General features: G+C 42.3%; 1 protein-coding gene across 1 annotated transcript in view; it reads right to left on the reverse strand.

Moving 5' to 3' along the window:
• The window catches only part of VIT (vitrin), a 48220-nt gene extending 41413 nt beyond the window's left edge, over positions 1 to 6807 (reverse strand). Inside the window, exon 1 of the mRNA XM_051615648.1 lies at positions 6722 to 6807. The gene's annotated coding sequence lies outside the window, so the exon portion shown is untranslated. The remainder of the gene's footprint in view (positions 1 to 6721) is intronic.
• Between the last annotated feature and the right edge of the window lie 11321 nt (positions 6808 to 18128).

Here is an 18128-nt window from a genome sequence, read left to right on the forward strand (position 1 = left end):
TGCCATCAATCCCTGGCACTGCCATTTTCCCAAGTAACTGGGGGTAAAGGGAGGTACCTGCAGTACTTGCGGCATGAGATTTGTGGCCACATTTCTTTCAGTTTTTAGAAAATGCATCACTTTCTGTTTCCAAGAAATGGTTGTAACAAGTCAAAGTGGCTTTTCAAGTGTAATACACGTTTTCTCGGTTGGATGCACAATGGAAAGAGCACTGACTAACCATGCTGCTGTGCTGCCTGCAAATTAAGAATTATTGTAGTGTGTTAGAGTTCCCCTGAAGGTACATATTTGGTTTAAAAGGGAAGAATTTGTGTTAAAGGCACTGAAGGAACTGCATGTTACCCTGGGGATGGTTTTTGGAATTTCTGTAGCGTGTTCAAACAAAATGTGACACTTTTTTTTTTTTTTTTTGGTAGAAACTTAAAAGCAGAAATGGATGTTGACGCTCTGCATATTAAAATTAAATGTATCCCTTGACTACGAAAGTGAGTTATGTGTCTAGGTCAAAAGCAAAAATGATCCTTAAGCATCCTAGTAAATTTGTACATCTCACAGAAAACCTTTATCAATTCATTATCTCCTGCGATCGTTATGACTCCTCATGCTTCATGTCAAAGTCATGGACTGGTTGGATAAGAATTCAGAAAATACATGTAATGAAAAAAAAATATCTGGAACTACCCTGGCACATAGACGGAGCCTTATACCTTGTTACTGTGGCAGGCTGATGACCCTGGCTAGAGCTGGTCACTGCTTTGGCTTTGCTACAGGCTGTTTCAGTTGTATCCCTTCCACCTGGTACTTGTTTGCAGCCCACCTGTAACCCACCAGGCACATTCAAGCTGAGATAAGCTGAGATCTCTCATCACACTTGGCTGGTGTGGGGAGCTATTTGAAAACTGTGGACCTGTGAATACTGTTTCCATTTTTTAACAACTACAGAAGGGATCTCAAGATTCCATGATGCTTCTGGGGTGAAAGTGAGGTATGGGTTTGCATAGGTGTCAGCATTAAAAATGAGACTATTATGGGTGGTCCTGGGTTTCTGAAGACATGCAGTTGGTGAAGGTGCTGGTGAGAGACCTGATAGAGTGTGGGCCAAGCTGGGCAGCCTTATGGCACGTGTGTTGGCAGCCCTTGGCAACTGGCAGGAGTGGGATCTCTAGCATATGGGTGGTATAGACATGAGGGATGGCTGCACGTCCAAAACTACTTCCTGCAATATCTGAGTGCCCTGGAGTGCCCTGGAGGGGACTTGAAGAACTAGAAAACATGGTGGCATAGAAAGTGGCCTCCAGACTCCAGTCCTGCATATTGACAGTGTAGGTACAGCCAGAAAATGCTGGGAAATGCATCTCAGGACCAGACTGACACTGATGTACTAGTTTTGCTTATTAAGAACTTTTAAAAGCTGCTGTTGCAGCATAGAGATGAATCACAAGGTTCTGTTTCTGAGAGCCTGTGTTCAAAAAACAAAACTGCTTATCACATGGACTGGAAGCAGGAACTTGTAATTTATAGCCTTTTTCTTTTTTTAAAACAAAACTGAGCCTACAGACCTCAATATTGCATAATCTACTTCTACGCTCAGGAATTTTGTTCTGAACTTTGGCTTTAGGATTTTACCATATGAACTTCTACTTCAAATCTAGTTATTGCCTAACTTATGTATATCTTTCTACACACAGATTACACCATTGAGAAGAGAAGATGTAGACCATGGAAGACTGAGACTTCCTGAATTACCACATTTTGAGATGCAGTTTGGTAGAAAGCCTGTCCCCAAAGCAGGGTGTAAGACTTGTCTGTCTTTGACCTTGCAGCTAGTCCCATTTGTACCAAGTTCCACTACAACTGCTCTAAACTTCTCTAACCTTGCCTCTCCCTCATCTGGACACTCCTTGCCTTCCAGTTTAACCTCATTTCCAAACAGTCTCTTTATTCATATATTTCATGTTCAAAAAATCCTTCTAGCAAACCCAGGAAAACAAAATGCTGGAGTGCTGCAGATGCATTGCAAGAGAGGTAAGAAAGGTGAACTCCCAACAAGGTGAGCAGGATGAGCTTGCGTTGTCTTCAGCTGGCTGGCAGGAGAGAACATAGACTCTGGAGTCATGCAGCTGCTGGCCTTTTCTAACTCTGACTCACTGAGGGTGACCAGGGCCAGGATACACAGCACTGCTGCCAGGTTTCCTCTGTGTTTCACCCTTGTTCTATGGACTCAAGGGTAAACTATGTATTTGGGAAAAATAAAAATAATGGAGCCTTCTTAATTCCAAAAGGAACCTGGCAGGGAGACTGAGAGGCATCCAAATTTATCTGTAAACAAGTGATTATGGAGAGGTAAAAATTTCCACAGCTTTATGTACAAACCTGGAGGTGCTGGAAATCCCCATCTCATCCTGGTGGGGACATGAAAGGACTGCATGAAGCTACACAAAATAATTCAGAATTTTCCCATCAACTTTGGCACATATAAAACTGTCACTTGGCAGTTACACATTTTTTCATATGAAGCCAGCTGAGAGACTGTTGGCTACTTAGTTGCGTGTTACATTTACAAAGCTATTTTATAAAGTGGCAGGATGAAAAACAATTTGCAAATGCAAGTTGATCTTGAAAGTACTTTTTTTAACCTCTGTGTCTATGGGATGTACTGCAGAATGAGACACATTTAGGTTAACTGACATAGATCGTGTTCTTAATGTGCCACTGACCTCTTAATGCACTCTAAAGCTCTGGAGATAAAGCAAAGGTAGGATGCACTTAATGGGTGCTAGAAAGCCAGTTCAGTCATGACAGTCTTATGACTTGCCAGGTAAGAACTGCTTAAACCTGCATGATTTGAATGAAGCAGAGATGGTTATAAATACTCTTCTGAATGTAAATGTGTTTCCAGTTTCGGAAATGAGCTATGGATTTGAGTGCTTTCCTTCAAAAGGGAAAGCAAAAGCTGCAGATGGTACTATTTTTTTTAAATTATTAAATACATTTGAATAAAAAGTATTGCTGGTTCCAAGTCATTGGGAAAGCTTCTTTCTGTGTTTTTGGGGTTTGTTTTGTTCTGTTCTGTTTGTTGTTGTTTGTTTGTTTTTCTTCCCCAGGGAAAGCAGCCCTAGGAAACCCAGCCGTGTCCTGCTGCAGAGAAAAGCAGAGAGATGAGCTCAGAGAAGGTGGCAAGACAGGTGAGAGAGAACCGGCTGCAGAAAGAGGGAGAGGGTCCTCCTCCCCAGCTAGCAGGGCACTGGAGGGACTGTGGGAGCAGCCCTCAGGCACCACTAAATGTACAGCTGCACCAGTACAGACTTTTGTGCAAGATGTTTGTAGAGCCCAGAGCAAACACTTGGGTAGCTAACCTATGAGTGCCATGCTGTCAGGACTGCCCACTTCTGATACCTCCTAGTGCTTGCAAGGGTCCGATACACCCACACAAACTGCAGTCCCAGCTGGCTAGTGTAGCTACCCCGTAGATGCCTTAGGAGCCTACAAAAAATGCAGTGATCCCTGACTCGTCTGTGGGCCACAGCACTGGAAGAAAAGCTCATCAGTAATACATCCTCCTGTTTTATCTGCAGCAAGTCCCTTCACATCCCACCTTTTGCAGCAGCTTGCTTTCTGTGTGGCATTAGCAGGAGTCGGGACCTGCAGCCCCTTCGGGTGGGGGGCTAAAAGTGTTCATGAGGGCTATGCAGGCAGTTGTGAGCCAGACAGTCAGAGCTTAATATACTAATAAAGATACAATCTAAGGGGCTACAGATTTTCTGGGCATTTCTGCACCTCTCTGAGCCTCTTCTGTGGCAGAGGGAGGCTGCGCTGCCTGCACAGCATTCACCCGAGCTTCCCAAGTGTGAAATGTGCAGCAAATAAAGGAACGGGGATGCAAAGGAGTGCAGCTGCTCTAGGGCTGTTAGAGAGGCTCTTTTACAGGCGAATGAACCGTCAATTTGTAGTAAGACATTGTTTTCTAAACATAGCATAAAAACTGTTATCTTGCCTGGCTGGTCATTAGAAGAGAGATAATTATAGTCTCTGCGCGACAGCCGGGCCCAGAACAGGGGCCGCATTGTCTCAGGTCCCAGCTGAGCTCTAGCACAGGCACCCCAGGCCAGGGTTGGGACAAGAGGGCTCCTTGTGCCCCGGCAAGTTCAAAAGAGGAGCTGAAGTGCTCTAAGTAGGTGTTAAGCACCTATTTCGCTCTCTGCCTCTGGCCTTAAAATCTACTCCACAGGAGAAAGTCGAGGTGGGCAGACCTGTGACTGCTGTAGCTGCGTCCTGTGCAACACATACTATGGCTATTATTTTTCTCTCTAAAACAAACAGACAAACAAACAACAATAACAACAAAAGAACAACAAACAAACCCCAAAATCTTTAATTTTGTATTTTCTTGTTTCATTCTGTGTTTCTGTTTTCCGACACAGACCAATGAGACCTGTATGAAGGATGGGCTTTCAGAAGGAAGGATGTAGTATCTGTTTAGTGTCCACTTTCTGGGCCCTGAATGGGAGGCCTAAACCTCAGCTGATGCTGCAGCATGGTGGACTCAGAGCTTCAGGCGGCCAGAACGTCCCCCAGGGCTGTCAGGAAATCCTGGACTATTGCTTTTCACTACCTTCCCACCCCATTGCAATGGGCTAACACTCACCTCACTGCTCTAGCACCTGCCCATCCCAATCCCTCTGCACGGAGAGTTCATGCCTGTGAGGGATGTTGATTTTTTTTTCTCTGTGTTTAGCCGCAAGACATTGGAGGAGGAATGAATCCAGTCACAGCTGCAGGTAGTAAACTGAGCTATCCCTTTTTCCTCTCATTTCAGCCAGGTGCTTTAAATGACTGACCTATCATCATATTTGGTTTATTTTTAGCAACGTTTTCTAAAAGCAAGAAATAATAAATAATTATGTTGTTTTACATGAAGTAATTAGCCTGTTTTCCTTGCTTCTGTGTTTACACTGTGGCTCAGATAGTCCTCTTTTAGAAACATTCTAATTAATCAAGTTTGACAAAAGGAAGTGTAAAAATTAATTTCCTACTATTTCTGTGAAAGTAAGAAAATAGAGGGAACCTTGTTATACACTAAAGGAAAGACTTTAGTAAGATCTCATTCTTCTTAGACATAAGAGACTCCACATGGGGTATCTTTCTTGCATCCCCAGTGTGAGGAAACCTGATTTAGCTAGTAAAACTACTCGATTGAAACAGCCAGTGATACGTAATGTGTAGGAATACTACTAGGGAAAGAAGTGTCTTACATAAAGTAGTGAGCAAGTTAAGAACGTAACATTCCTGCTACAGGTAGAAACACAAAGCAATATCATATTATACAGGCAGGACAGTCAAGGTTTCATTAAAAAAAATTCTCATGTCTTGAATAACAGAAGGATAGGAAGTCTTTTCTGTCACCCCAGTGAAAAAAAAAGTATCAACTCAAACATTTAGATAAAATAGGCAAGCAAAATAAGTATGTTTAAAAATAAAACACTAATTTAATATTTAAAAACTAATGTGCTTATATAATAATAATTTTTGCTTGAGCTCTCTTTGCATCTCTGAAAGAGACCAGTCTTACAGCCATGGCTGTCATTCATGTGATGAACTGAATAAAGTCTGAAGAACATATTATTACAGATACAGGTAAACACAGATAATTCTTTGTACTCAAATGCAAGGTGTTTTTAGCTTTGGAATATATATGGTAAAATACAAGTGATAAACATACATGAGTCCATTGCTGTTCTCAGTCAAATGTATTTTAAAAGCCATCTAAAACACAGACTCTGTCTGTGTGTGTGCTTGCTGGTTTTTGGTGTTTTGTTTAAATTTCGGAGAGGTTAGAGGAATAGGAGAGTCTGCCTCTGTAACCTGTAATTCTTTTTTTGCTCTGGATGTGGCATAGTTCCCATAAACTCTAGGAACAAAATATTAACTGGGGTTGAAAGTTTGCTTGGGGCATTTGGTTCATGTTTGTACTAGCCTGAGAGAAACCGCATTTTGAAGAGAGTGATCGCGACTCTAATCTCTCCGCAGAGAGCTGAACGGCTGTGGCAGGCTGGACAATGCTATTCATTTTTAGAGCCTCCCCAGCAAAACAAGCACTCAGCACAAAAGCTTATGTAGTGTCTAGGCTACTGTACTGTTCATATGTCTGTATCTGTCCATCTAGCATGGGAGTTCACACCGTATAAATGCATGTCACTGGAATAATGCCATTTTTAAGTCTGTATCTTTGAGAGTAGTGTTGCCCAGTGTCAGGCAGTGCTAAGTATTGATCCAACACACACCTTCCTATTGATCACAAAGTCTTGAAAGCAAAACTGTTATAAACCTAGAGAACAAGTTGCATTACCTGTTACACACTATTTGAACAGTAGGCATATATATGTCTATCTGTGTATGACTAACATACACCATCCTTTATCAGAGAGTTAAGCTCTTGCTGTTCAGGCAGTGAGTATATGTATCCACTTTAACAGTAGGGGTTTAATGCTTTTATAAATACTGAATAAAGTATATACAACTTAAAGTAGGGTTTCTTTCTACATCTATGCCTTAATCTTCTTAGGTCTTTGATCCTAGGCACACAGCTGGAATGCTAAACAAAATATTACATCCCTGCAGATTCTTAGCAGTGAAAATATTTAACTATTATCAACAGGCAAAAAAGCAACTCCCCCCCACTCCCCCATAGATAAATATAGCAGAGAAATAACTTCAGAATTACCTTGCTTGAGGGGTGCAATTTTTTATTCCTTTTCTCCACACAGTATGAAAGTGCTATTTTTTCCAAGCTTTTCTTTACCCCAAACTCCAGCCAACATTATTCTACAGAAGGAGAGGCAGGCAGTGGAGGGAGGCCTGGACACCTTTTCTCTTTCAGAGAGGAGCTAATCAAACATTCCCATCAAGCTCCTAGCTCTGTGAAAGACACATTGCTTTCCCTCCCTTCCTCTCTCCCTCCCTCTGCTCCTCTCTCCCTCTCTGTCTCTCCCTCCCTCTGTCTCTCCCTTTTCCTCCGGCACACACAGCCGTACAGAGCTCCTTACAGTGATTTAGCAACTGAATTAGGCGGTCCTATTTTAAATATATGTTCCCTCCCACATATTTTTGGTAGGGATTTCTGTGCTCCTTTTGCACTAGCTTGTCAGATTTGTCAAGTTTTTTCTCTTTGGGAAAGCAAAGCTTTAGTCGACCAATGTTTTGGTTGAATTTTTTTTTTTCAGTCTCCCTGTGCAGTTCAGCACTGTAGTAAAGGGACTACAACTGATAGCCAGAAATAAAGTGTGCAGCTCTTTTTCTAAATAGACTATAAATACCAGATTAGTTAGGTGCAAGTGAGATTTACAGAGGAAACATAGCTTTTGAAGAGATGGGCTGTGATGCCTTCATTCATGTGACTACATCGTATTCCTTAAGCAGTTTCCCTGAATTTGGAGGGTTAGTGACAGAGCACTGTGTGAGTCTGGCCACAGAAAGATAGAGGTATAACAGGAGGGTCAGCATGGAGTTCTTTATAATGAAACTGGGTGCAGCAATTCATTTAAATGCTCTTAAAGTCTTTTAAACCAGCACTCATTTAGTGTGAGCTCACCAAATTAGATCCACAAAAAGATTAACTTGCTTAAGTATCTGTATATGGATTTCCTAAAGGAAAATTTTATTGAGACAATCAGGATCACAGCATTTACAAGATTATCAAAGAAAGGGCTGGCAGCATAAGCCAGGATGCTGGAATGCAAACTATAATCTGCAATTCCACCTAGGCTTTCAGAAGTGTATAGATAACATATATAAGCGAACATTCACTCTTTTATCTAAGAACATTATTAGTAAAAATAACCCCAAACCTAGAATACACACAGGAGACAGAGTTCAAAAGACATATTGGAAAGACATGTAGTTTCTGGCTACTTCTAATTTAATAATACTATAACTGTGTTTGGTTTAAGGAAAAGTGATTAACTGGATTTAAGTGAAAGTGGTTACCTGTTATTTCTGAATCTCTACTCCAGTACTTACAGAAACTGTATAACGTCTCAGCATATAAATAACCAGTACAACAACAAAGATCTATCAGGAAGTCTGAACTGTTTTACTGAGGTGTAATGATCTATGATTAATTTCATTCTCTTAATATATAAGTTCAGGTTTGCCATGGTAATCCCTTCTGAAGCAGAATGAAGTGGACTGGCAGAAAACGTCTCCAGACAGAAAATCTGTTAGCAGATCTAGCCGCCAGATCTACCAAAAAAACCCGAAATACCAAGAGTCTTAGTAATTCAATTTATTTATTCAGATGAACATGGGCAAAAGAATTGAGAACTTAGGACTGGAAGTTCAGAGATACATAGGGGCTAGAGGCCAGACATCTAAACATTGGGGGTTTGTAACTAAATGGTTGTGTGTCGTTTCCCAGTGCTAGTGGAGGGCTAAAGACCCCCACAATAATTCCTTACCTGCAGATGCTGATAGAAATACTCCAGAATTTTGGGCACAGACCTTCACTGGTATTTAGCAAATTATTTCCCACTCAAGCAGATTATTTTCAGAAATCTGTGTGCATCTATGTACATATTGAGATGCCTATATAGGTTGAAAGTCTTGGGTCAGTGGGTTATCAAGGAAACCTCTTGATCTCAAACCACTGTGAGTGTGAGTAGTGAAGAGTGAGCTTCTGGCAAACCAAGACGTGGCTGGATGGCAAAGGCTCGGGCTGTGCCCACACGACAGGACTGCAATGAAATAGCTGGACTAACACTGAATGATGGAGCTGAGATGTCAGAAGCAGCAGATGATTGGGATAACCAGGAAAAAGCCCTCATAAGATTCATCTTCTGCTATCTGCACCACATCATTGAGGGGTGTAGCTGTAGGCGTGCTGAACATGGTCTGCAAGGTGTCAAAGCAACAGCAACAGTGCCTACACTGAGGTCCTGCTTCATCCTTTCTGCTACAGGGTGGTAGCTTTACAAAGGAAACAGCTGATAGATCCATTTCTCATTTTCCATGGACAGATTATCCAATTTGTGGCTAAATTGTATCAAGGGCAATGAGCCAGGGTGGACCTGGCAGGACTCGGCTCCAATGCAGTGGTGTGTGAACTCAGCTCTGTCGCTTCCAGAAACTCAGCAGCCCTGTCCGAGATGCACCCACCTGAGCTTTCCCAGCCTGGCTGGCTCCACCTGGAGCTCAGGGTCAAGGATGCTGGCAGTAGGCTGGCACATTTCTGCATCAGTGCCTGTAAGCTAACCTGGCATTCTAGAAATGAGCATCCTGGGAACCACAGAGTAGAAACACTGAGTGGACAGAAAAAGAAACACTATCCAGGTTTGTCATTATCCATGGTATTTGGACTCTCATTATTGTGTGTAATGGAGAACTGAAGAGTATCAAAACAAAACACTGAGGAGGGCACTGGCTGTCTCTTTTTATCACAACATTTCCGAGTGCCGCCGCCTGTGCTTTTTCCTGACAGAAGCAATTTCCACCCACCCAACAGCTGGCAACACAAAGTGTGGGAGCAAGAGGTGAACCATGTTGTGTGGCTTCACTTCAGTGCAAGGATTTGCCACAGGGAAAAGTTTGTTCACAAAAGAGCTGACCGTGCAGTCAGGAAGCTACTAGTGTGAGGATAACAGACACTGAACACAATTGTCTAAGGGATGGGCAAATGCTCCAGATCTGTGTGTATTCATGTCTCCAACCATTGCTTCTTGTCAGAGGCCTCCACTTGAGTTTTCTGTGAACTGGTAGCACTGCCTGTGATGGTAGTTTTTACATTTTACTGTATCATATGTTCATTTGCTAGTTAGTCAAACCAGGATTTAGCAGGGTCCATTGAAACTATTAGAAGATGTATGAATGCACACTTATAGATCAGGTGACAAATTGCAAGGGGCTGAGTCTCTACTACTGCATGGTGTAGATATGCACATATATGTATATACACCTAAAGAGTAAGTAAGGCTGTTGCCTATTACAGACTCATGCTATCACAGCAGTAGCTCAGTAACCGTCTTCAGTAAAATATTTCAAACAAAATTGCTGCTTTCTTCATTTTCAAGTGGGTAGCACTGGCAAGCACAGTAGCTTTGTTTACACTGTAATATGAAGCCTGAAAGCAAAGGAATTCAGACCTCTAACCTGTCCCCTGAAAGTCCTAGTGAGGCAGCTAACAAACAAGCCAAAATACTTTGAGAGTTTGAGAAAGTTCTTAACTTTTGAGGAAAATGTAGTGACTGCATTGAATCGTGATCTGCTCAGAGATTACCTATGCTCTGGAAGATAAAACAGCAGAAAGAGAGACATAGGGTAAGATGTGTGTAAGCAATGTCAGCACAGACAGAGGATATAAACTGGCCAAGACTCTGTAAGGAGGTCTGGTGTTTTCAAACAGAATTAGTAGCAAGCCTGGAAGACCAGACACTTGCTGATGTATCTGAGTTATAGTCCATTAAATAAATCTTATTTTAAAAATAATCTGTCATGCAGAATTTTTAAGGTACAAAGGTTTTATTAAAAAACCCCACACATTGTTGGGTAAAGGCCATGTTGGGTAACAGCTGAAAATCTGACTTCACTTCCTTGAAAAATGTAAGGTCCCTTGTGTCTACCTCCCTCTCTCTCTCTGTGTGCAGTGATGCACGGGTGAATGGAATAGGAGAAACCTCACCTAATTGGAAATGGCAAATAAATCCACTTGTTTTGGGTTTGATACCAAATGGTACAGCTCCTGAGCTGAGGGCAGACAATCGTGACCATATACAACCATTTGGGCAGGGACAGGTGTAGTTTTGGAGTCAGGTATCCAAGTTCAATCCAGGTTCATTACTGGCCTGGCCCATAATCTTTTGATCCTAACTGGCCTTTCGGAAGTGATTTACATGAACAGGTCAAACTTTTGTCAGAGAGGAAGTGAGAAAGGTTTTACCATAAGGTAGGTCCACATAGGTCAACATCTGAGAGCATAAAATTCTTCTGAGAGGACTGTGTAAGGGGATGATGGGTATATACACCCTGTGGAGTCAGTGTGTGCTGCAGCACTGCCCATAGTGCTCATCTCCCCAAAACTCAGAAGGGACCCCTGGCTCCACCAACTTGGGCATAGGCGCAGAAAAGCATCTCCATTTATGTTACAGAACAAGCTATGCCTGCAAATGTTTTAAATACATTTGAAATTTGGCTGGGAAATTTTTAAGGGGAAAGAACAGAGTCTCCCACACACTAGGTCTTTGTCCCACTTGTGGGACCCAAGGTGCAGGCTGCTCTTCTAGCATGGGGCTATGGACCACACTTTTAAAACCATGAGATTATTTACTCTCCCAATTGTGAGTAGGAAATATATAAGGAACCATGGAGATTCAGGGCTGAGTTATCTGGTCTATGATCATTACACAGAGACTGCTGAATGAATCTTCTCAGGAGATCACTGTAGGCTTAGTAAGCCAGTACTATGAAGTCCTGACTCTGCATATAAGGGCAGAAAGCAGAAATTAAATTATTTCTGCAAGATCATGCATAGCTATGTCACATCTAATCAAATCCAAGTGTTTAAACAGAAAAGAACAAGTTTTCTGTTCTCAAGCGATTACCCTCAAGTCTTTTCCACCACTTACTAGTACAGGAATCAGAAAGCAGGATATTCTCCACATTGTAACACCCCAAGATGTCATGCACAGCCTGGCAGTGCTCTGTTCAAAGACAGTACAACTGCACTTGTTAGTCTTAACTCCTAACAAGTGGCTGTGAAATTCAAATTCTGCAGCTTTTCTGTTTCTCAAACTCTGTGAAATAAAATATCAACTTATGCACTAGTATGCTTAAGGTTATCCATATCTGAAAACCATTTATACATGAAAAAAACAAGACACGAGGAGAACACAGTAGAAAGTTAAAAGTATAATTGGGATGGCAAGGCAACTAAGGGGTTAAAATTGTTTGGCTTTAGCTGCTTAAAGCACTTACATCTAAATTGACCTCGGGTAAATAAAATAACCAAAGTCCTGGAAGGCTTATATAAAATACAATGATGTGTTTGTCTTGTGTTTGAGAAAGCTATGGAGGCTGAATTATGTATGCTGTAACCATTGCCAGCATCAGAAACTTCTTTAAATAATTAGAGCAATTGGGTAGCCAGGCATCTGTTTTTTCTTCTTATAAATGAGGAGACCTCATGGGCCAAATGAATGCATAAAGTTGGCATGCTGGGCTTAAATGGATGGATACCAAACTTACACTGTGTAAATTTGACCCACTGGGTGTTTGTCACAGCAGAGATGGCAATGGCCATGTTTCCTGAGACTATAGAGAAACTGGGCTCTGACAGTAACCTCCAGGCCCCAGGTTGATTTACTTACCCCTCAGGGAAGGGAGGCATAAACGGTGACAAAATTAACATGTTCAGGTTTTCCAGGAGGCAAAGTTCAAGCGAGAGCTGATAAGACCCTTGCCTTGGATCTCCTGTAGGGTACAACACGGGAATGGGGTCTGGCTGGGAGCCTGCTGGGCAGGCTCAGAAATGAGGGCTCACAGTAGGAAATGGGAAAGACAACCTTTTTGTGTGACTGATACTGCACAGAATCAAACATTGACTATTTTAACTGTCATAGATTTGAATTGGATTTTTAAAGTTCTGGGCAGTTGCTTTTGGAAACATTTGAGCTCATCTACCTCTATAATAATAAAAAGTCATAAGGAATAGTGAACTTGGGCTGGAAAGAGAATCTAATAAGGCAATTGAGCAAACTGAGAATCTGCCTCTAAATAATGTCTGTAGATTCTTGGATCGATTTACTATGTAGCGCATTAGCTGTGGGCATGCAGACAATACTAGTTAGGACCAAAAAGTTAGCTAAGTTTGCTTGTAGCTCTTGGACTGCCACAGAAAGAATCAATGTTCAGAGATTGCTTTCCTTTCATGATTTCAAGATATATCTGCAGGAAAACAGAAAACAGACAGAGGATGCACTTGCATCTGAAATACAGCAGGCAGCTATCAGGGGCATCAAGAAAGCTTCATTATTTTTACCATGCAACTGAATCTAACCCTGCCATCTATGCCCTGTATTCCCAATGCCAGATTTAGAACAGATGCTGCCACAAATGTTGTGTTGCAACATAAATAAAGTTGACCGTAAATGCTGGGACTGGGGTTGGAACAGCCTCTGTCATATATGGGATCAGGAAATGCCTAGGGTGGCTGCTTGGGAGGACTCCCTTTGGATCTGAAGGGTGTAACCAGCTTAAAAAGCTGTAACATTATGGGATTGGACCGTGATGTTTGTATCTCTCCAGTTTTCTATCAGAAACCAAGTGACTGCCACAATGGAAATCCCTTTTAAGAAGTTGTTTGGCAGAAATTGCAGTTATTGCAAACAAAAAAGAGATGACCATTCTCCTGTACTCAGCACTGATGAGGCCACACCTGGAGTATTGTGTCCAGTTTTGGGCACCTCAGTTCAAGAGCGAATACAGAGGAGGGCAATGAAGCTGTTGAAGAGCCTAGGGAATAAATCTTATGAAGAACACTTGAAGGAGCTGGGAATGTTTAGTCTGAGGAAGAGGGGAGACCTCATCAGTCTGTACAACTACCCGAAAGGTCATTGTAGAGAGGTTGGTGCTGGTCTCTTCTCACAGGTAATTAGCAACGGAACAAGAGGAATGGCTTCAAGCTGCAACAGGGGTGGTTTAGTCTGGACATAAGGGAAAAAAAATTCACAGAAAGAGTGGTCAGGCACTGGAATAGGCTGCCCAGGGAGGTGGTTGAGTCACAATCCCTGGATGTATTAAGGGTCATTTGGATGTGGTGTTGGTGGATACGGTTTAGGGGAGAACTTTGTACAGTAGGGATGATGGTTGGACTCTATGATCCCAAGGGTCTTTTCCAACCTGAATAGTTCTATGATTCTATGAACAGAACTGTGTCTGTAGGAAGTGGAGCATATGAATTTTGTTTATCTCTAATCCAGTGTAGGTGGAGATTGAGTCTTCCCAGGGTAAGTGGGATATATTTCATTACTACCTCATATAAAACTGTATTAATCAGCACAAAGCTCCTTGCATGAGCAGTAAAGTAATCTGTTTAGGAGAGTACTCTTTGTTAAAAATTTCAGCAGTGCTGGATTCAGTGCTGAAATTTGCATCTGAAGGCCACAGCTCTCAGAAAACACAAATGGCTTTTTCAGTGTGCTTTCCCTATCTGTGTACTGCCAGTGTGAGCCATATGCTACCACTGCCACTGTTAATTTAATTTGCCAAGAATACCAAGTCTCACTCTGGAGCCCAGTGCCCCTTACCTTGGCAGTAAAGCTCAACTATTCACTGCAAATCAGGCCTGGAAAATGTAAACCCAGTAACAGTCTTCTGTCTGTTCTTCCTGACTATTTTCCTGATGTGTTTTCTGTTTCTGCTCTGTAGGGCATCAGGTGTCAGAGCAAGTAGGTGATGCCAGTAAAAGCCACTTCACAGTAGAGAGCTCGTGGCTGCCACTCAGCAACTAAAAGCAGCCCCTCTGTGGTGCCCTTATCCTTGTCTTCTCCAGCTTTGGCTCTCAGCACTGAAGACTGTTCAAAATGCAGGTATTTTCTGGAGGCAACATGCAGAAATCAGAGCGCTGCTCTGGCAAGAAACAGTGTCCAGACATGCAGCAGGGCCAGAACTGCCAGTGTGTTTAATGGGTGGATTAATATATGTTCTTTACATGGGCAAATGCTGGTGTTTCTGCCACTCCACTGGCATCAGCATTTGCCCATCTCCCCTTCCCTGCTCTGTCCCTCTCACTTCCAGCTAGAAGGAGGGATGGTGTTTCTGGTGTTTCTTTAACTGGTCACCACCAAAAGTATTCAATATCCTGGGTAGGCATCGAAGCTCCAGACTATTATTAGCCACTAAAACACTTTCAAAAAGTTACTCTGCTGTGTGTGGACCAGCCCGACACTGGATATGCTGCTGTCTGCCAGGGTGGCTGAGCTGGCAGTAGCTCTGCCACTGCATGGGCTGCAGGGCAGGGCTGGAAGTACAGATCTCACACCTGTTCCTCCTCAGGATATTTGTGACTAAGCTTTTATTACTACATGTGTGCAAATGGATCAGGTTTGGGGAGTGCAGACTGTGAAGAACTGCTATGACCCTTTTTGCTGCCCATTTCCACCATTTTATCCTCAACCATCAAGTTGTTTGGGTTATTTCAAGCCATATAGAACAATGAGGGACAAAAGACATAGACACAAGTTTCTGCAATGCATTAGCCTGTGTCTATACTTTTTGTAAGCCAGTAATTACTCATGATTTATTTCAACTTTAAAAAGTAGAAAACAGTATGCATAAACATCACTCCATACTGTAGCAATTCAATTAGCTATAAACTCAGTAACGTAGAAATAGAATAGCAAAGGAGAACCTTTTTTCTGTGATGCCTCTAAGGGCCACAGAAAGATCCAATGCCATTTTAAATCCTCTGAAATCAAGCCTTGAGAGGAAAAGCTGCTCTTTTGTTACATTTAAAAGAAAAAAAAACAACACCACAAACTCTTCAAATCTTATTAGAAAAATAAATCTCTCTGAATAAGCTCTATCCTGTGTTCTTTGCCTCCAGTGCCACAACTGTGTATTATAAGGTGAGCTCTGCATTTTGATCCCCAAGTTAAGTAAATTACTTCTATTAAATTGCTTAGTCACAAGCACAGTTAAGCTGGAAATAGCATTTGCATTCTTATAACCACCAGCATTAAATCTCCATAAGAATTGTAAGAGAAAAGCCTCTACATTTTACTCTTGCTAACTCCTCAGAGTGTTTTATGCTATGGAAAATACTGTAAATGCTTTCAAACTACATTAATAATTGACATTTTCAACCTCAGTTTCTCAAAGCTCCTTTCAAGGAAGGGCAAACAATGAAATAAAGTGAAAAACAGCTTTGGGAGAGAGAGAATTCAATTACATGCATGTTCTTACAAAGTATCAGAAGAAAAGAAAGGGAAGTAGCTTTCGCAGAAAAGAAAGCTGAGAAGCACAGAGCTTACAGAGATGAGTTTGAAAAGGTTACTGAAGATACAGAGAAGGACATGGATCTGTAGAAAAACCAGAAGCGTATCTCCCAGGGTTTGCTCCACAGAAGACATCTGAGGGGTGGTTTGCCCCTGCAGCTGCTGCCATCTCTGGTTGCTAATGACCACCCAGCAGCTGGCCTGGCCAGCCATTGCCTTCCTGAACCAGAGCAAAGGAAACTGCTCCAGGAGAACCCAGTCCCTCTACTTGGCCACCTTCATTTGGACTGATGATAGCAGGGAAGCTGTTCTGCAAATAGCTCCACAGTAGCTTTGAAAACTGGTGGCTTTTGTCAGAAGAGGTAGGGATTAATGAGGCAATTGCCTTTTTTAATCCAGCAACAACAAAAGTTGTTGCAGATACATTCTGGGTTCCCCAGCACTATGAGGGATGCCCACATTCCTCACAACTCCCAGAGACACCCAAAGCTCTGCAGAAACATGCTGCAAAGACATGTGCTGGGGAAAGGATTGCTCAGGACTAGGCAAAAAGGAAATGTTTCCTGCTGTTGCACCCATGGCCCTGCAACACCATGCCATGTGCTTGGACTTTGGTTTGCAAAATCCTAATGGTTTCTGCTGCATCCCACAGGGGTTTGGGAGTCCCAGGGAGAAGGCCAAGGAATAACTAAGGTCAGAAAAAAGCTGAGAAAAGCACATGTTGTGTTAATTTTGCTGAGTTAATAGCTACAGCCATATCTTGGTGTGTTCAGATCCTGATTCAGTTTCTGTATCTCCACCGACTCTCCAAGGCGAGTTGATCTTAGGTTCTTCAGATCTAGTGGTGGTTTATGTGAATCCCTTACCACAAAATGAGGGACACTTACAATAAAAGTGAGAAACACATCTGGCACATTGTGTTTGCCTGATGTGCTTGTAGGGACAACAGAGGAGATGACCCTGATGAACCCACTGTAAGAGAAGGAGTTGTCAGGCTTGCAGAGCCACATAAAATGATGCATTCGCCTCATAAGTGAGCTAATAAGGTGTGTAACCAAGCTGTGTCAGCTGTGATGCTAAATATTACACACTGCCCTGCGTTACAGCTCACTGATTACCTTGACTGGTTGCTCTGGCATGGCAGAGCTGCTGCTGACAGCCCAAATGAGCTGTAAACTGTGGCTGTGAGGCCCCCACTGCATCACACAGAGGTTCTGTCTTCAGCACCCACTTGTGTTTTCTGAGCTCCCCTCTGACCACGTCATCTTCATGAGCTTTCTGCCACCAAGCCATCTTTGCTGTGGGTTGGGATAGCTTGTATATATATTCTGCATCGATACTTAGAGGAGCTCAGGTGCCTGAGGGGATGCCATCAGAAGCTCACTTGGTCCCTTCTGCAGCATTGTGTGGGAAAGCCTCTAAAGAAGCCTGTAAGAGCTAACTATAATTGTTCCCATAAGCTGTTCTCATCCAGCTAAGCAGACTGTGATTTTTGGGGAAATTACATTTCAAGGCTTCTGCCACTCTGAAGTGAATTTCTTTGGTCTTCACAAAATTAATGCTTGACAGCTTTCTTTTTTATTCTGTTCTTTCAGGAAGTGAATATCTTGCATCCTCTAGTAAAAATTTATGAGAATGAGTAGGAAAACTGAAACAAGTACTAATTTGCATGTAATAATTTGGGTTAATTTGCAGTAAGTAATTGTTTGCTTTGAGTCTGTTGCTCTGTTTATTTCTTTTCACATGCAGGGGGAAAGGGAATTGGTGTTACTGCAAGGGATGCAGTTTGCCAAGCAACGCTGCCTAGTAATGGGGAATTTTGAGCAAACCTTGTTTACTTTGTTTCACATTTCCAAGGCTAGAATTTCTGGAGGTCACAGAGCTGGGGGCATAAAATCAAGCTGATGCTTGCTAAGAGATCCAAGAAATGGAAGAACACAGATAAATGGACTTCAAAAGAAAACTGAGCACTGCTCTCTGCACAGCAGCTTCTCTGTCACATCTACTCTTTCACAAGACGGACGCATGCACATGATGACATGCAAACAAGCAGTGTTCAGAAAATGGGTGATCAAGGACTTAACAGCACCTGTAACTGAGGAAACTGGTAAAAATGCTAGATTTCATTTACCTCTCTCTTTTTTTTTT

This window comes from Apus apus, chromosome 3, assembly GCF_020740795.1.
Source record: "Apus apus isolate bApuApu2 chromosome 3, bApuApu2.pri.cur, whole genome shotgun sequence".
NCBI lineage: Eukaryota > Metazoa > Chordata > Aves > Apodiformes > Apodidae > Apus > Apus apus.